This window comes from Coptis chinensis, chromosome 8 (genome assembly GCF_015680905.1).
Source record: "Coptis chinensis isolate HL-2020 chromosome 8, ASM1568090v1, whole genome shotgun sequence".
In the NCBI taxonomy this organism is placed as follows: domain Eukaryota; kingdom Viridiplantae; phylum Streptophyta; class Magnoliopsida; order Ranunculales; family Ranunculaceae; genus Coptis; species Coptis chinensis.
The window spans coordinates 36344620-36359181 of record NC_141463.1 but is presented as its reverse complement, the minus strand read 5'-3'; the positions used below and the strand labels follow the sequence as shown (position 1 = coordinate 36359181).

At 36.4% G+C, this 14562-nt stretch overlaps 1 long non-coding RNA gene across 1 annotated transcript; it reads right to left on the bottom strand.

The window, feature by feature from the left end:
* Nucleotides 1-397: 397 nt before the first annotated feature.
* Nucleotides 398-12068, bottom strand: LOC147481329 (uncharacterized). The gene is made up of 3 exons (XR_015206967.1): nucleotides 11719-12068; nucleotides 760-869; nucleotides 398-679 (listed from the first exon to the last, which is right to left on the bottom strand). It is a non-coding gene; the product is annotated as an uncharacterized LOC147481329 (long non-coding RNA).
* Between the last annotated feature and the right edge of the window lie 2494 nt (nucleotides 12069-14562).

Below are 14562 nucleotides of genomic sequence, written 5' to 3'. Positions count from 1 at the left end.
TTAGTAGATGTTTGAGATGAAATGGTGATCAGTTGGATTCATATATACTAAATATGTCCACTCCAGGAGTTTAGTTTGTCGTTTTCCCAATTTGCACAACATGTCACCTACAATCCAAAATCACCTAACCAGTAATTTATAGCAAGCATGGTTCCAGAAACTTGATTTGCTGTTGTTAATGTTTTGTGCAGTTTGCTAAATGCATAACCTACTTTCAGTTGCACATTAAAAGATCAAGAAGCACATATTACATTTAAAAGAGCATAACGACCTAAAGAGTTGAAAAACAGATTAAACAGAATTGACAGTAAATATAAATGCATAAAGAACCACATTATATATAAACGCAATCTAAAGTTAGTTGCAGAATATGCAGAACAATACTAAACAACTCCAACACATTAACAGTAACATTACATCATAATCGAACACTCCCGAGTTAGAATGGTTCTAATGTTTTAACACAAATAAACACATCGTAATCAACTAGAAATACGGAAAATCAGTTCTTCATTTCTTGCATTCTTCTTTTAGATCCCATTTTTCTTGTTGGTTTGATACGATCTCATATGTCAGGTTAACCCTCAATTGTTTCGCGGCTTCTAGCGTTATATCTTAGATAGCTTTTCCACATATTATAGCCTTCACAAACAAAATGACGAAGAAACCACAATCTGAACTGAAAATGCAAAAAAAGAAGTTTAAGATAAGAGATAAGAGATTAAAAAGACATTTAAGTTTGGAAAGTTAAGTTCTTACGATTCTCCTTGTTGTGGGCATGCTCCAACTGTGATATCTTTCATCAAATCCACATCTGGCAACCTTAGCTCCTGACGCCTACATCTAATAGCTTCCACCACCCTCTCTTGCTGCATTAAATTGAACAAAAAATTACCAAAACTATGTAAATATATATGCAAATCTATATTTACATAGTAACTGACCTATGTAAACTTAAATTATCCATTGAACATTTGATGTAAAGCTAGACCAATATTTTCTCTCAAGCTTAGATTTTCTAAAATGAGTATCTACAGTTAAGGTACGAAATATACCAGACAAGTAAAGTGTCTTTTCTGACATTTTTGTATTATTTCAATACTATAGAAAAATTGACATTGTGATTTGTGAGGGGTCGATTTCCCCCTTGTCGTGTTAAATATGTAAACAACTGCTTCTTCAGTCCGTGCCCTCTGGTGATTAGAGGCTCTTAAACTCGATCTTAATACTAGAAACTATAAAGAGTCAACAACAACAACTTGCGCCATGCACCTAAGTCAAACATCATGCATGTATGCAGTGACTTTATATATGGAACGTCTGAGCACTCATGCAAAAACAACGAGACCACTACTAAAATTTCTAACAAAATTGCTAGGCCAGATAATCTCAAAACTACTCATTTTATCGAACCCAAGAGTGAGTGACGCTAGTGAGTGAAGCTATTCTTTTGTCTGCCCGATGTCTATGCAAAACTCCTCCGGTATGCAAATGCCAAGCATATAACAGGAGAGAAATTACTGCTAATTAGATTTTATACAAAAACATCATTAACCCAAAGGCTCACCTTTCACCAACAATCCAAAATCACCTAACCAGTAATTTATATCAAGCATGGTTCTAGAAACTTACTTTGCTGTTGTTAATGCTTCTGCAGATTGATAAATGCATTACAATAGTCCCATTGTAAATATATTGTAAACTGACCTATGTAAATATAGATTTATATAGTAACTAACCTATGTAAATATAGATTTACATAGTAACTTAAAATAAAATTTCACTTACCAACTGATAAACATAAAAAGATAAAGTTTACCTACGAAATGAACGATGAAACTCAAAACGTAAGTAAACTAAAACTTTATTACGTGGCTAAGTTTATCAAAGATTGTCCTACTCTCGATCTATTGAACAGATATAGTGGAGTAGGAAGTTCGTTCTACTTCTAGTCCTTCCGCATGCTGTGTTTTCTAGTCTAATTACTCTACTCTAAGTCAAATGAGAGATTTACGAAATGATAACTAGACTACGATGCAACTACCCACAAGATGCAACTAGTCGACTATTTAAACAACTATGGGAATACTACGTCGATCCTATGATAAGGAATTAGGGGGGGATTGATTCCACCTTAGCTCAACTTAATTTACTAACGACGAATCGTCATAATCCGAATTGAACTGCTACGCAGAACAATTGGTTCTTCCTAATCCCTAGTGTTCATGGTAATCTCTACCAACTAACATCTAGCATGTGAAGTATTCAACCCCATTCTCATGGTGGACTAATTACTTCTAGAGTTGAATGGGAAATTACAACTATTCTACGCTAATCGAAATCAAGCTTCATCAAGGTTTTTCAACCCCCGCTAATGGAGGTTTAGCCAAGAATCATAAGACTATCATTTCTCATGGAATCTAAACAAGACATATATAAAGATTTGAACTTTACTTGTTTAAACTCAATTCGAAACTACTCATGTAATAATTGAATTAAACTAATAATGACAAATAAGTAAATCTAAGGATTTAAGCTAATAAATAAATGAACATGAAACTAGATTATGGAGAGCTAATTAACTTTATTTATCTAATGAATAGCAATAACAATAATTTAATACTGAATTTAAGGCAAGAATAAAAACTAATTAATTAATCTAAAACTAGATCTAGAACTAAAGTTTAATGGCTACTTTTCTTATCCTAACCTAATTTATTTTTTAACCTAACTAACTACCATTAACAAAGAATCAAGCTTTTGTTTTTATACTTTCAGATCCAAAAATCGTGCATGGGCTTGGAGCCATGTTTTGGGCCGGAAAATCGGGCCCTAAACCTAATTTCTTTAGTCCAAAATGGGCTCTTCAGCTACAATTGGCTTCGACAAACGTTTTGTCTACTTTTGCTCCTCTGATTGGGTCAAAGCTTGGACCATTGAAAAGCTCTTTCCGAGCCGGTCGTTTTGATGTAAGGTAGGCCCAATTCCGAGGTCTGAGTCCAAAGATATGGTCTTCTAAGTTCTATCGACTTTGTGCATGCTTTTTACGCCCGCGTGAACTTTGACTTTTCATCTTTTGACCGGGCTGTACAGAGGCTTTGTCTTCTTGAAAATTGGCCTTTAATCACATAACTCCTTAGCAACCGACCTTTGCTCCTTTATCTCGCTAAAGTGGCACATTTCTGCACATAATGGACTTTGAAGCCCGAAATGCATAAAAACACGTAATCGTTAATTAACTCTTACTTATTATTCACATAATTGGTCTAAAAGTACGATTGTTAAGGGGTTAAAACTACAGTTTTGGGCTCTTATCAAACCACCCCCAAACAGCATTTTGCTTGTCCTCAAGAAAATATGAGAAATTAGAATAAGTGACCAAAATGGAGTTCTAACTACTCTCGTTTTGCTGAGTGCAATTGCATTTACCATATGCAATAAGGCCTTAAACCACTAGGAATTCCCTAGTGGATGAGTTATAGCCTTGTGAGAGTTTTCCAGTGAAGGTACTCACAAACTTCATCTATACTACAACGACTAAGAAATAAAACTATTGTTTCCTCATTCATGTCTCAACTATCTATACATCTCACTAGCAAATAAATAAGAATAACCAAGTCAAAAACCTAAGCTAATAAATGCATAATAATCAATCATCTATGATACAAATATATATACTATAAGTAATACTATGAAATGCCTAGCAGGTTCATTTCTGAAAACTTGGAATAGCGTCCTTAAGTAGGTCCTCACATAAATGTCAAGACAAAAACCACTCTGATTTTTCCGCTCAAGTTTTATTACTCCGATTAATGCGATGGGCACACTTTACCTTACAATCTCAATGACAAACAAGGAAGCCGGAGTCGATCAAACACATCTGCCACTTACTATCACACTAACCTATTCCTAATTGAGCTAGAGGTCTTTATTAGGTATTGCGGGGATTAGGAGATGGTTTAAGAAGGAAGGAAATGGATATTCAAAAGGACAAGTCTGAGATAATAGAGTCTTCATATTATGTAACTTTGAGAAAACCTTGTTATTTTCTTTTGCTTCTATACTTTGTTTCCATCCTTAGCCATATTTTTCATTTTCTTTCCTTTGGCTTTTGACTCCCTTTTATTCTATTTTTGGAGTTTTTATTTATTTCTATTTTTTTTTCTTTTCCTTGGATGGAAACTTCTTTTCTTTTTGAAGCAACTAACTAATTTTTGTTTACACGGGTTTTTCTCTTCTTCTTTCTTCACTCATTCTATTCTCGGACTTATTCTAGATTGGATAAGTTGAATTTTTTTATTTTGTTTTGTTTTTGTAACGGGGGTAAAGGAATTGTGGTTTATGGAAGGTCAAGAAAGGCTCGAGGGGCTTACTAGCGGAAAATAATTCATAGGTTTGAATTTAAGCTATATCGATCCAAAGAGGGCCTAAATTCTCGCTTAGGATATGGCATAGTGATCAAGCAAGTGGGCGTGTGATTTCTCTATCCGGATTTTACTTATCCCTTGTGTCATTTCTCAAATGTTTCGCTCATATAAGGTTTTAGGCTATATTCTCACAGGATTTGTAGAATAAGTACTCTAGCCTAGATTTCATAAACTTACTGCTAACACTCATAGATACTCATGTAATATATTTATAGATAGATGCAAAGATTATTACCTACATATTAACCTAAGTTTCTAACAATTATTCTGATGCAAAAGCTATGTGAGACTTCTAGATTGTTAAGAGCATAGAGAAAGAAAATAATACCAATATTCCTAAGTGTATAGCATAAACTTATTTATTTATATTTTTGAAATTTCTAACTTGAAAACAAATGCATATTATACATATCTTTATCCTAACAGATGCCTTAATTACACGTGTTTCTTAAGCCCCTCCCAAACAAGAAGCATGCTTTGTCCTCAAAGCATTTAAATAAATAGGGTAGAAAAATACCATAGAAACGCGTGAAATTCTGGAACATCTGCAAAACAAGGTTAGAACATACTAATATAGGAAATAAAAAAAACTGACGCAACTCTATAAGAGTTCCACCCATTATGTGGTTAACAGAATTAAATTGCTTGGGACATAAGCAGACACTAACTGAAACTAAAAACTTATCTCCACTCCAGTGTTTACTCATCCTCCTCCTCTTCTATAAAGAAGTGAGGTTCCTTCGCATCCTGCCATGCCATTATAATTTGCCAAGCTTGCCGCCATTTATCATCTACGGATGCTAACCTGTTAAGCGCCACTTGGTCGGATGGGGTGTAAGGTGCAACCTAATGAGGTTGTATCCTCCACTTTTGCCAAGTCATTGCACGGAAAGATTGAATAATAGAATTGGTGGGTCTCACAATGTCGACCCCAACCCAGTCCGTGAAACGGGCACAAAAAACAGGGAAGAAACATAGCATAATACGGCAAACTAATATAGGCATAAGAAGATACTTATGCCTCATGCTATGGGCTTGTGCTAAACTAGACATTAACGTCTTAGGAAGGTCATATAGCAGGCGTTCCTCAGCTAAAGCAAGGAAAACATCACAAGTGGCATCATTCGCAGAAGAAAAATGCCACTCCCCTAATATGTTTAGCATGATAAAGAACATTACCGTATCACATTAAGGGACAAGCTACCAAGGGCTACGTTATATGTCCCTTGGTCCTCTACACGGAAAATGCCGGACCCATAATTCTCATGTAAAAGCTCATAGTTGTAGGCAGAGAAATTATCAACTATGTTGCCCCATGGGTCTTGAATCTTAGCAGGCATAGGAATCTCAATAACAAAAGCCAACAGGGACTTAGTTATCTCCATTGTTTTGTCATCAATGTTTTGTCATAGGGACTTGTTCTCCATCCATCCAATAAAAGAATGTACAATGGTTATAAAAATACGAGACAACTGCAGGGGAGTAAAGTTCATCAGAACTTACCATTAAAGATTGCCATCCTGCTTGTATGATTACTTCGCGAAACCAAGCACCATAGGTGTCACTTTGGAACAAGTCTTCGAAAGACTGTTTCGGTATGTTACGTGGGGGATGTCATCACAAAAATACTCTCTGAACAATTTGCAACTATCTGGAACAACCCACGCAAAAAATCGGAAATTTCGCGTTTCGAAGTTCGGGCGTGGAGTGCGCTTCCACTTAGGCGCAGAGTCTTGCTCAGTGTTTTGGATTTTTCTGTGTTTTGAAGTCGCCAACTTGGGCGCAGGTGTGCTTAGGGTAGAATTTCTGATAGTGATTAGATTGCGCAGTGCACACTCGAGTGTCTTTGTAGTGCTTAGAAGTGCAAAGGAAAATTAAGCGAAAATTGGGAATGAAAAATGAGGGATGGATGTGAGAGATGTGTGTGTGTGGAGAATGAATGAAGTTTATATAGGGTTAGGTTTCCAAAAACGAATCGGGAAATTTCCAAAACGTTTTAAGGCAATTGCCGGAAAACGTAAAATTTCCAAAAACGAAACGGAAACAACCCATATTCTTGATTCTATAACAACCCTAATATCTTTTATACTGGATTTAGACTAGTAACTTCTAAACTCTCTTAGATTTCATCCTACCACCACATCTAATCATAGGTATGCCAATTACGGCAATATTCTCAACTTTCACTCCAAAACAAACTCTAAAATGGAGGATCTTCTACAAATCATGATAGAATAAATAATACCACCCCCAAACAATTCGGGAATGTGGGATTAACAATAAAATCCATGCACAATTTGAAAAGAACCACATTATATTAAAATTGAAATTCAAACAACATTTAACTACCAAATTCAAAGTTAACTATACGGAATTTAACAACGTAACATCCTATCCACTAAAAATAATAAAAAACAACATCAAAACAACAAACAAGAAGAAATCTAGCTACTCTTCAAGGGAGCGAGGTGGGGGTAAGAATATGAATTTGAGTGATCAAGAATGGAAAAACCAAACACCCCACCCTTAAACAAATTTTTGAAAACAGGTTTGTAAAAATTTGTTTTAAAACGTGGGTCTTTTAAAGTCAAATTCCCGAGACTTAATGTGGGGTCATTTTACATCGATTCTCTAGATCTGTGCACCCCCCAAACAAGCATGAAACCTGGGTGGCACAAAGTGGATGATCGTGGTCAACTATAAACAAATAGTCGGAAGAGTTGGGGGTCTAGCCATAAAACATGATACTAAATGCACCCCAAACGGAATAATGTTGTATAATTGGAAGCAAACATGTAAGCGAAGGAATGAAAACTTATGCATCCTATCAAAGAACATATGCAAACCATCATGTTGTAATTGTTTTAAATAGTTGGAATGACCAAAAAGATGAATTAGCGATACTTTAGGTGAGAAGGGAATGAAGTGTGGATCCTGATGTCTTTCATGAAGCTCAGATGAGGAAAAATAAGACAAACTAGGTTTCTCACTACACTCGGTCAGAGCTTGTTTCTCAATTACCGGAATGGTGTACTCATGGGATTGTGTGCTAGGCAAACACTCTTCACTGTGAGGGTTGAAAAAATTATAGATGGTCTCTGAGGCAATTGGCTCAAGGGCAAAATCGAGGTTCCTTTTAAATGGTGGGTGAATGGATGGCTTAGTTGTGGTAGATAGTTGGATTATAGGAGGTGGTAACTCAGGTGGATGGTGGTTGGTTGGTGGTTCATCGGGTGGTGGATCCTCACATGCTCTTAAGAACTCTACATCTGGCTTAGCTGAATCCACAAGGTTGTGGTTCGTGGCTTTATCTTTAAGATTTTCCTCTATTTCTTTCCTTGTTATTTCCTCACCGCCAAACCTGAATTGAGATTCACATTGCTCTAAAGATGTAACTTCCTCGTTTTCTTGCACATTAACTTGTTCATGCCTTAGATTTGAATTGTTAATCTCCATGTCCTCACCCTCTTCCTCTAAAACACTACAAGTATCCTCAATGGCCTCATTCGAATGTGTCGAGACATCATCCAGCCGAGTTACGGTTAGCAAACTCAAAGGCCTGGACATGCTCAACAGGAGGGTCCATATTACGAGAATGCCAATAGTTATCAAATTCTTCCTTCGTCACACCTTTATAAATATCTTCTAAAGTGTCATCATTATATTCATCGTCCGTGGATCGATTGGGAAGTTCCTCGGAGACATCGCTTCAAGTTTGAGTGGTCATCCCGAACTAGTCCTAAAGAGTCGCCTACAAGAATTTCTTCATCCAGTGGGGTGTGGAGTTAATATCATGGTTAATGGGAGGGTCTTGGAAGGTAATGGTTCATGAAATGTAGGGTAGGTGTGAACTAGGTTGACCGGGTTAGTTATGAGAATAGTGTCGATCTCGGCATGGTAGAAATGTCCGGGCGTGGGTGAACCTAGTATCTTTAGGTTTCGGTTTATTTCTGAAGTATTATTTTTTTTTGGGCCATTATTTCATCGAATGTTGTTAGGGAGGGAAGCTTGGTGGTGTGGAGTCCGGTTTGGTATGGTGTTTGATAGTCATAGTTATTGGCGTTTGAGTGACTTTGGTTGATGTCGATCGTGATGGGTTAGGTTAAAAATTTGAATGGTGGTTGATTGTTATTGGTGGAATTACATGAATAGTTTGGATGACTAGAAAACTCTTGATTGTATGAGTCACTATAAAAATTTGAAAATTGAGGCTCATAATTATTATTATATCCTATAGTAGGCTCAGACTCTTGATATGATGGGCATTGAGAAGCCCAATGGTCAAGACTACCATAACATGAATATGGTGAAGGGTTCCCATAATAATTACAAGATTGCTCTTGATATGATGGGCATTAAGAAGCCCAATGATCAGGACTACCATAACATGGAAATGGTAAAGGGTTCTCATAATAATTACAAGATTGCTCTTGATATGATGGGCATTGAGAAGCCCAATGGTCAGGACTACCTAGCATGAACATGGTCTAGTTAGGGTCCCCGGCAGCGGCGCCATTTGATAAACATAAAAAGATAAAGTTTACCTATGAAATTAACGATGAAACTCAAAACGTAAGTAAACTAAAACTTTATTACGTGGCTAAGTTTATCAAAGATTGTCCTACTCTCGATCTATTGAACAGATATAGTGGAGTAGAAAGTTCGTTCCACTCCTAGTCCTTCCGCATGCTGTGTTTTCTAGTCTAATTACTCTATTCAAAGTCAAATGAGAGATTTACGAAATAATAACTAGACTACGATGCAACTACCCACAAGATGCAACTAGTCGACTATTTAAACAACTATGGGAATACTACGTCGATCCTATGATAAGGAATTAGGGGGGGGATTGATTCCACCTTAACTCAACTTAATTTACTAACGACGAATTGTCGTAATCCGAATTGAACTGCTACGCAGAACAATTGGTTCTTCCTAATTCCTAGTGCGTGTTCGTTCATGGTAATCTCTACCAACTAACATCTAGCATGTGAAGTATTCAACCCCATTCTCATGGTGGACTAATTACTTCTAGAGTTGAATGGGAAATTACGACTATTCTACGATAATCGAAATCAAGCTTCATCAAGGTTTTTCAACCCCCTCTAATGGAGGTTTAGCCGAGAATCATAAGACTATCATTTCTCATGGAATCTAAACAAGACATATATAAAGATTTGAACTTTACTTGTTTAAACTCAATTCGAAACTACTCATGCAATAATTGAATTAAACTAATAATGACAAATAAGTAAATCTAAGGATTTAAGCTAATAAATAAATGAACATGAAACTAGATTATAGAGAACTAATTAACTTTATTTATCTAATGAATAGCAATAACAATAATTTAATACTGAATTTAAGGCAAGAATAAAAACTAATTAATTAATTTAAACTAGATCTAGAACTAAGGTTTAATGGCTACTTTTCTTATCCTAACCTAATTTATTTTCTAACCTAACTAACTACCATTAACAAATAGTCAAGCTTTTGTTTTTATACTTTCAGATCCAAAAATCGTGCATGGGCTTGGAGCCATGTTTTGGGCCGGAAAATCGGGCCCAAAACCCAATTTCTTTAGTCCAAAATAGGCTCTTCAGCTGCAATTGGCTTCGACAAACGTTTCATCTACTTCTGCTCCTCTGATTGGGTCAAGGCTTGGACCATTGGAAAGCTCTTTCCGAGCCGGTCGTTTTGATGTAAGGTAGGCCCAATTCCGAGGTCTGAGTCCAAAGATATGGTCTTCGGAAGTTCTACTGACTTTGTGCATTGTTTCTGCCCGCGTGGACTTTGACTTTTCATCTTTTGACCGGGCTTTACAGAGGCTTTGTCTTCTTGAAAATTGGCCTTTAATCACAGAACTCCTTAGCAACCAACCTTTGCTCCTTTATCTCGCTAAAGTGGCACATAATGGACTTTGAAGCCTGAAATGCATAAAAACACGTAATCAGTATTAACTAGGGGTGGGAATTTGGCCCTAACGACCCTAACCCGGCCCTGACCGACCCGACCCTAAGCCCTATAAAGCCCTCACAACTAAAGCCCTCACAGAGTTTAGGGCCGGGCCGGCCCGGCCCTAATGCCTTCTAGGGCAGGGCTAGGGCTAAGATTCTAAAACATAGGCCCGACCCTAACCAAGCCCTAACCGGCCCTGTTTCATACTTTTACTATAAATATACATACCATAATTGTCCAACTCTTTGTTAAATATTTTCAATTAAAATAACATTGTCATTTGTAATTTATCACTTACACCCAAGGGTACTTCCAATAACTTGTTTTATATAACAAAAACTTGTCAACTTAGCAGTCATGAATAACAATGAGCACTAGCCTAATAAAAAATAAGACTTTATTCCTTTGATCATCAAGTCAAAGTCCATAACTTATTATTCTCAATTTCTTTTCTCACTTATTTCTTATAAATTATATTTTTATTCACATCCAAGCCAAGTCTAAAACTAAAGGTTTCCTTCCACACCATTAAAGCAAAAAATCTGAGGCGGACATTTGTAACATAGAAACCAAAAAACACCCTTTGTCAGAAAAATGACATTTGTAATCTCAAACCTTTCTCCATCACTTGTTCAAAAGCCAATATTTTCATTTCCATATACAAAGCTTGAATCACTTTTAAATTAGAAGAAAGGTAATATTATATTTGTTTGAATCTATTATAAAAATAATTTATGATATTACAAATAGTTTAACAACTTCCATGACCCTTAACCAAAACTATTATGTTTCTTCTTTATATCTATTACTTCTTCCTTTAAAATGATAATATAATTATTTGTCTATGTATTTAAATGTTAAATATAATTTTAGTGAGGTTTGAGTACAAGGAAGAACAAATTCCGAACTCTCGATGTACTTCAGTTCATTAGATTGTGGATGTGCATTTTAAATTTTTGGACTTATACAGGATTATTACTAGATTGGTTGGACTTTGAGTTTGTAGATTATTATTCATTTTTGTAATATAAATGAGTTTTAAAACTGATGTAGTAAAAAAAAAAATATATATATAGGCCCGGCCCTAAAGCCCGACCAAAAGCCCTTTAAAGAGGTGGTCGTGGGTGAGAATTTAGACTTGTGACCGACTTGTGACCCGGCTTTAGGGCCGCCCCCGCCCCCTATATCTGAAGGGCTTTAAATGTTTAGGGCCGGGCTAGCCCGACCCGGTCCATTGCCCACCCCTAGTATTAACTCTTACTTATTATTCACATAATTGGTCTAAAAGTACGATTGTTAAGGGGTTAAAACTATAGTTTTGGGCTCTTATCACCAACATTTCAGCATCTTCTAATGGAATGTATTTCTTCTTCTCGTAGTTCCTTGGCCTTAAAGAGTCATAGTGCGTCCATTCCCAATTCAAAGTATCAACATGAAGCAAAGTCCAGTGATAACCATTTTTGAATTTTCTTAACTTGGGACTATTTATGATGAAAAATAGATGAACGACCTTGTTGTCGAACTGTTTTAGGACATCTGTGACATAGACTTTCATGCCTTGTTTCTGGTTATCTCTTAAAGCCAGCTACAACAAATAAGAACAACAACATCTTCATGCCTTGTATGCATATTCAATTGAATTTACATATTCAACTTCAGTAATTAAATTACATGGAAGATATTTACCCATGCAAATGATGAGAAATGGAGACACTTTGGTGGAGAAGATCTAATTAGCTTTTTCACTTCCTTAGAGAGTTGGAAGTGCACGTACCAATCAATGATCTACCATAAACAGTACGAAAAATTACTAAATTGCAAGTTTTTTCATTTCAAAAGATTTGAGTAATCAAAAGATTTACCTTGTCACTGATAAAGAAGTTCAACATTAGGTGGTTCACGTGTTCCCCCTGTATTTTCAAGTGCATTTGAATGTCCATCCACGCAATTGTATGCTTTTGCAATATGCGGAACCACGATCAAAACAATTTGTGCAATTACATAGACGATAAGAAAAAACTTACAAATATTTATGAAAAGTAAATTTTACTTCGGTTTGCTTTTCTGAAAAAAACTTTCCACCAACGGCAACTTCTTTTTATCAAGTAGACTCCACGGCTTGGTTGAATGTGGTTTTGACATAGGCTTTCCCTACTGGTGGGGGGGGGTGGAGTCTCGAAATCATCTGCATCAATCACTGGTTCATCATCCAATTCAACAACTTTAGTATTCCTTTTTTGCTTCTTAAGATTTCCGAACCCATATATTGTTGATGTTTTCTTCATCCGCTCCCTTTCTTTCACTTTCTTAACCATCGAGTTAGGTTTTCCCTCACCTTTTTCCTCCTCCTCCTCATCTGACTTTGTCTCGCTGCTTTCCTCTTCTCCATCCAACTTGGATTCTTTCTTTTCAGCCAACTCTCCACATGTCTCTTTCTCAGACAACTCTTCCTTTTCAGCCAACTCTTTCTCGGACAACTCGGATTCTTCCTTTTCAGCCAACTCTCCACATGTCTCTTTCTCAGACAACTCTTCCTTTTCAGCCAACTCTTTCTCGGATAACTCGGACTCTCTTTTGCCCTCCTCTTTTTTGGATTCTTCCTTTTCAGCCAACTCTTTCTCGGATTCTTCCTTTCCAGGCAAATCCACATCTCTGTTCTCTACCCCTTCAACCATATCTACATCTCTATGTTCGTGATTTTCAAACATATCTTCTAGACTCTCTTCACAAACTATTCTCGTCAGTCTACCAATTCCACCCCTTAAATCTTTACTAAGTTTCCTCAACTCTTCATTCTCCCTCTTCAACTCGGCATTTTCCCTCCTCAAAGCTTTCACTTCACTTTGGTGGTGTTCAGGGTATAATGCCTCTTTCTCTTCCTCGGCCAGTTCTAATTTTACTTTGATGTTGCAATTAGGAACATTTTCTAGCTTGAAAGTTTTTGGTACTTCATCCGCTAGTCATTCCATCGACCACTTTGCAATCCGTGGGAAGCAAGTCTCATGGATCGGCTCACAAAGTTTCACATGCTCACACAAAAAGTACTGCACATAACATGTGAATTTGTATTAGCAACATTTTCATATAATTCTTTTTCCAACATATGACATATGACATCTGCATTGGATATGTAAATTTCAATTTTCATATGCAAATATAGATTTTCATATGTAAATTTCTATTTTCATATGTAAAATTGTAGTTTCATATATATAGTAATGTGGTCGGTCATCCCTAACTAACTCTCTAATTACCCGACTAACATGAATTCTGTCAAAAATAATGTTATGCTAAAAGTAAAACTAGATCTCCACCAAAAACACTGATTGACTGATCAATGATAAGTTTATAATTGGCGTTGTACAAACTAGATTTTCAGGAATACAGACCCAGTTAGGTGACAAAAATTTTAGATTTCATCTACAAATTTGAAGGACCAATCCAGAAAACATCCCTCTAAGGTTGTGATATAGACTATGAAAACATGACTATGCATATGTGAAAACAAAATTACATACGAAAACAGACATGTTATTATATTACCAACATATGACATATGACATCTGGCACATGCATATGCAAATGCATATTCTCTTTTATCATGTGAGGTGATATATGCTATGAAAATATAACTACGCATATGTTAGAAAACAAACTAAACTTACCAAAAGCTGAATAATGCATCCTGAAATTTTTGAACGGACTCTTTGCTATCCCACTTTTGAATTTTTTCAATCGAGTTAAAGTGAACCGAGGGGAAGCCCATGACACACTCCAAATAGCTTCCAAAGTCTCAACATGCTTTGGGAAGGACCAAGCTATTCCACTCGCACCACTACTTACAAATACTATCATCACCAGAAAAATGACAAGTAGTCTCACCACATCTTCAATGTCCGTAGGGTCTGTTGAATCTATAATCTGGTTCAAGATTTCTTTTACAACCGTTATTGTTATCTTGTTAACTCCAGAGAAACGTCTCAACAGGAATGATGATCCAGAAATAGCTTCGTCTATTCTCGTTCCTGACTGGAAAACAACAACTTTCCCCATCACCGGAAGCCCAAAAGTTACAGCCACATCAGATGGACATAAAGACACAAACTTACTTCCTATCTTAAACTTTTGCCTCTCCTTGCACCAAGTCGCTAACAACTTTATAATGATGTGGCTTGGT